Below are 6,302 nucleotides of genomic sequence, written 5' to 3'. Positions count from 1 at the left end.
ATGTTAGCGTTTTCACTCTTGGCCGAGGGGGGGGGGGGGGGGGGCAAGGATGTCAGAGCTCTCCTTTTATGTACGTACTTGAATAGCCATTTCCTTTCTTTGGATATCTTTTGTACAAAATAGTTAAATTAAAAAGTAATTTTCAAACACTATTCATGCCACCAATTAAGTCATCCCTGTGGCGGGTAATTACAAATTAAGCCTACTAGAGGGCTAATGGTGGATATTCACTATATTTTAACCATAATGACAAAATATTGTTTTAAAATTATTGTATTTTACAAAATTACTGCAAACAAAGCACTCTGTCAATCGGTGTTGCTATGTGTTTACAGTTGAAGATATTTAATGGATAGGCGTTTCAAGCATTTCTGGGTGCTGCTGCTGCTGCAGTACCCCAACAATGAGACCCAGCACCCCTAAAATTTGCGTGATAAAAAAAAGTTTGGATTTATGTCCATTTTATGTCATTGTCAGCTGTGAAGAATTTAACAGTAGCTCACTGTTATGTGGCAGTTCACTGATAATTTTCCTAGCTAGGGAATAATTAATGTGGTCAGACACTACCACTGTCCTTTGTTTGATTTGGAATGATAGAAGGTATCCATCCATCGTCTCTAACTTTTCCTTTGCACTGACTAATAAAGTGCAATAAAGGCCATCTTGCTTTCTTGAGTAGGCAGTGACAACAGGGAAGATGGACCGTTGACAGGTTGGCGCTCTGAAGAATTACCTGGAACAACCTGTGTGTTTTTGTTATTTTTTGTTTTGTTTTTTAGTGGGGAAGATATGGATTTATAAATACACTATACTCTATGCTGATATCAATCAACAAGGTGTCATCCAGTTTTTTTTTTATTGTACTTTGACAAAAATCAATTCCACACCTCATCCAACCTCCCTCTGTGGTTTGGGCTCAACTTGCAAGTAGGTACACAAATATCGGAGGTAAAATGGAGTCCCTGAATGCAACACAAAGAGGTGCTGTCCAGTGACGTCAATACTGTTATTGTGGGAGCGCATGCGGCTCGTTTAGCTGAGACGCTCAACTAAGACCAACGAGGCCAGACCAGTAAATGCCTTCTGGCGTCACGCAGGGGGATGGGGATCGTGCTACTGGTGATCATGCAAAAGTGGACCGCCTTGAAAACAGTTCATGGGAAAATAACAAGGACTTGATCAAAAGTCTGAGCTTGCTGTATAGAGGATTTTTATCTTCAGAGAGCTAAACAGAAATGTAACAAACCAAACATCCAAGTCGTATTAATTAGTCAGAACAGGATGCCGAAACACCCATTAACCTATCTTGGATCTTGAATAATTTATTTATGAGAAGAAATAATCATGGTAGTATGGCAGCAAAAAGTGGTTAGAAAATCAGTCTCACATTCAATAATCATTCAATAAAGAGCTGCAAAAAAAACATTGAAGAAAGAAATTTGACTGTACATATATTGAGGAAGATTGGATAATAAATAATGGCAGCACAGAACGTTCCTGATGTTGAACGACATTGTGTTTGCTGTCATGTTTTATTTTGTGGTTCCCATCAATGACACCATTGATCGACCGGTAAATTATGAGAGTAGAAGTGATCACCAATTTTGTGAAAAATATAAATTGTACTATCTGGCAATTGGTCCAGAATGTACCGTGGCTTTCTCGCAGAACTCAGCACCGACTCCAGCTCACCCGCAAACTTAATGGCAAGCGGTATAGAAAATGGACCGATAAAACCATGCCCCCTTGACATACAGACAATACAAATAAATGAAATATAATCCGAGAATATTAAATTACCAAGAGAAATAGGAGCTGCAATAAACACTCTTGGATGCCGTCAACCCTGAGGTTGAAAAGATACGAAATAATCAGACCGCATGCATTGAATTTTTTCATGTGAATATTATTATTACATACTGTATCGGCCAAATGATTTCTACTGAAAGGTTGCATCGTCACATACAAAAGAGGCTCACAATAAAAGTCCAACCACTTTTTGCATAATGCATTGCAGAAGTCATTTGTAAATAAAGGTCAGTCGTTAGACCTCAGCTTGAATGGGTACAATCACAGAGAAATAAATGAGAATGGATGTATTTGTGTGTTGTGTTGCCACAATTAAGTGAGTGCACAGCAGCAGACCGTGGCCATCAGGGTAGAGCTGAGAAGACAATTGTGTGTTTGTTTCTACTTTGGCAAGACATGAAGTGGCTGGGACAAAGTGAAAGCATCCCCCCCCTACCCCCTCCTCACAGATGCAGGGGAGGGGAGGGAATGGACAGAGTGTCCATTATCATTCCTATGGGGGATACAATGGGCCCTGGCAACAGGAGGGCTTGGAGGATAGGTGTGAGCCATCAGAGAAGGATCAGAAATGTGCGACTTCCTTTGAGATACCTCACACCCTGCACTGTGAGGGTTTAGGACTCTTGCTGGTTTCCAAAGCAACTCCATTGTCTTGAATTTTTCTTGGTCACATCCCCGTCTCCTATGCAATCCTAAAATCAAATGCAACATCAGAAGACCTGCTGTGAGCAGATCCACGGTATATTTGAGTATGATTCCGAATCCATGGATTATTTGTCGCATGATAAGTTGACAGCAAGAGCGAGAGTTTGAACCGATCCGCCACGAGTGATGTCGAGTCATCTTAGTAGGAGGCGATATCAGCATTGCGCTGCACAAACAACCTTGCAGTCAGGCAAATCTGAGTTCATGGGACCATGAAATCACCGGTCTTTATGCTTTCCGTTTCCTTTTTAGAGTCTAGACTGGAGACTGCTTGTGCTATTAACAACTGGCCATCACAGGAAATAGGCATCTAATTATTTGTTCCACTTGTTCGGTTTCTAGAAGTGGTGCTTTGACTTGACTCATTCGGTTTTAAATGAAGGGAAGTGTACAGACTGAATGATTTGCAGAATTGTTTTCTTTTTCAGCAATTAATCAAATTCCGGCGAAAGACTTGAAAATTGTGGCTCTGCCATCAACTCCGGTCCTCTGGGTGTTTGAGACCTCCTGCAACACAATGAACTGAAATGATCAGGATTGTTATCGCAACAGTGAAGAACTTGCTGATGAGCTGATCATTTCAGTCAGGGGTGTTTGATGAGGGAAACATTGAAAACATGGAGGATGACGGCCCTCGAGGATCGAAGTTGGTGACCCATGTTTCAGATGCTTTATTTTTTTATCATGCTTATAACTCCAGGCACCACGTTCATTATCCAGTCTGAGATGTCTACATTCACCCTAAAGAAGGTACATCAAAACGTTACGAAACCGTTTTTTTAAAGACAAAAGTTACATTTTATATACGTAGGTAATGCTTGCATTTAACCTTTTCGTCATGTGAAAATTAAATCACACTTGGGACACAGAATGTTAAGTCTTTCTCATGAAGTAAAATAGTCCTTCAGAGCAAACAGAAATTATGTGAAGTTCTTTGAGAGAAAACCTTAAGGCCAGTAGGTCTGTCTGTGCCAGTGGCAACAAATCACACAGCGAATGGAAAGTTCCTTACCTTTAAGCTGCCTTTGCAGTCTAAATCAAACAACTGCTCCACATGGGGGAACTTTTAAAACTTTTGCTCTGATTGATTTGCCTCAACTTCAGTGGCTCCCATCTATCTCACATCCTTCGCTTTTGCTGATGGCCATCCAGGCAAGCTTATGTGCAGCACCACCATCATTGCCCTTAAAGTTTTTCTGTGATTCATGGTGTGGCTTGGCAAAAGGTAGCAAAAGATCTCATTGAAAATCATAGAATTTTTGTTTAATATTGTTCCCAAGCTTTCCCCTAAATGACTTCCAACATTGAGCCCAGTCAACGGTGTCAGCTGTCTCTCAGGCCCTATTGTTAATGACACAAGGCCATGTTATGAGTGGGAATCTGACAGATGGACGTTTCATCATCTCACAGCAACTTGGGCCGTCCATAGGAGTCCGAGGCCGCACCTTCAGCACAAGCGCATCCATATGCATGATGTCGGAGCTTAATTGCCAGCTGTTTGCATTCATCGCCTAGACTAGAGTCAAGAGTCTGATGAAAACGTCACAATATGCCAGCTGCGTGTGGCACATTCCTCCAGATGGGCATCAAGTTGCTCTGAGTAGTGCAGGTGCCGTGAATAAAACCTGACCTCCTCTGACATACCACAACAAGGGTTCACAGAGAGGGTCAAGTCGGTGTCAAACGCTCAGCTCTTTGGCTTTACTGCCGCAAATGGCTTAAGAGAGGAAGGAGGGGCACTGTGACACGGCTGTCAAAGTGACTTTCTGGTTCCCTGGAGACACTTGTGAAAAATTCAATTTAAAGCCTAAAGGAAAACGACTGATGAATATAAAACATGACGGACATTTGCTACTTTGTCAATTGCCGGAAATTATTTCAGTCTCAATTTCTGTCACTAAATATAGTGCCTCCATTCAAGCAAAACGGATAAAGGAAACTCAGACATACTTTATAGAGAACACCAAAGGCTCATTGCACCACGTTGTTTCACGTTTGTGATTAAGAGCTGCATCTCTGTTGGTGTGTGGGAAAATCTGCCGTCCAGACTGAGGAGGAAGTGAGCAGTCTGCTCCCCCTTTTTATCCTTGAAGGAGGCTCATATGGTGAGTGGGTGATATCAGAGTGTAAGAGGTTAAAAGTGGCAGCATCAATATCCATGTGTCCCTCCGAGATATCTGCTCAGTTACAGCAATGTGCAGCACAAAAAAAAAGAAATGCATTCATTACTTTCATTCTATGATTGAACCATTTGGATCACTAGTTGACAATGCAACTCTGCATTGCTGCTTGAAGTTGACTAATAGCTAATCTTGCCATCTTGTTTTCCAATCCATGAGCTGGGCTGTTGCCGTACTAAGACTATAACGCTATGTGAAGCAGAAAAATATCGGCCACTCGCTAGCTTCTGCTTATTATTGTTACTGGATTTAAAATATTCTGGCAGTGGGAAACAATGGCAGCAGCGTGAAGATGACAACCACTGAGACGTTGCAAGAAATGCATTCATCATACATTGTTGAGTGCAACACAAAATGGTGACAGTAAAAAATAAAAGATTGCACTGTAAGCTTCAGATAATTATTCGATAAAACCATTTCACATATTTTCAAACCATCAAATGTGACCTCTGATAAGTTGGAAACCAGGAGACGCAAGCAAGGATTATAAAACATTATTATGGCACTCTTCTTTCCTCTCTGTCTCTCCATGACCTTTGAATTATTGATTTTGCAGCTTTGTCGGCTTCCTCTTTCCACTCATCTTTTCCTTTCCTCCCTCCCATCATAGACAACCTCTGTATTTTTTGAATTCCTCTCCTTGTTTTTCTTCCATTTCAACACCCAGCATGCACCCCACACACCCGCTGCTTGTGTCCATATGCGGGGTGGAAGATAATTGATAGTGGTTGTTGCTAGCAGGAGCCGCAGGGACACACAGGAGCTCGTACCAACCATTGGCAAACGGTATTTCATTAAAAACAGCATTTTGTATGAGTAGGAAATGTCTTGATCAGAATTTTTTTCTTACTCAGTTGCACTTTGGGTTTACGTTCCATAGAGCAGCCGCCTTGCCATGTGGGACGTTGCTGTAATTAGGTGGCAACAGTTCACAAGGTGCCTGGAAAACACAAACATACTCACATTTTCCGAGAGATACAGAAATGTAGCCAGACAAAAATAAACACAATATGATTTTTGAAAGCTGTAAATTGCCATTCGAGTTAAGGTCCAAACCGTTTTCAATACACAGGCGGATTTTGCAGTCAGAACTGTTTTGATGTGGCAGGGTTAAGGACCCAATCACAGAGAAGCAAGACAGGAATACAATCAAAAAGTATGAGGAATGCAAAAAAATAGAAATCAAGGCACAAAAGCAAAGCAAAGCAGAGCAGAGTAAAGCAAAGCAAACAACAAAAAGAACCTGCTGTGTTCTGGGGATGGGGGAGAAAAAGCCAAGATAGGGGAATAAGGCAAAAACCCATCCAAGCAAGGAGTTAAAACCTAATTTCTATCCTGCAATATTATAGACAGTGTCTAAACACAGTACGAGTAAGCGGCACCATAAGGATCACTGCCAGGAGAATGTCACAGTTCAAAATAAGAATTGATGTCCAGCCACCCCCAAATTTGGCTCCGTGGCCGTGTGTCACGTTCAGGATAATTCTGTCGCAGGTATTCTAAGAATCTGTCTCAGCAAAAGATAATCCAAGGACAGCTGCACGCCCTCTACTTTTAAGCAGAGGCCCGTAGGATACGGGACGTGAGCTGGGACACTTCAACAAAATC

The sequence above is a fragment of the Syngnathus leptorhynchus genome, chromosome 1 (genome assembly GCF_054491065.1).
Source record: "Syngnathus leptorhynchus isolate UIUO chromosome 1, UIUO_Slep, whole genome shotgun sequence".
NCBI lineage: Eukaryota > Metazoa > Chordata > Actinopteri > Syngnathiformes > Syngnathidae > Syngnathus > Syngnathus leptorhynchus.
This window is presented reverse-complemented; position numbering follows the sequence as displayed.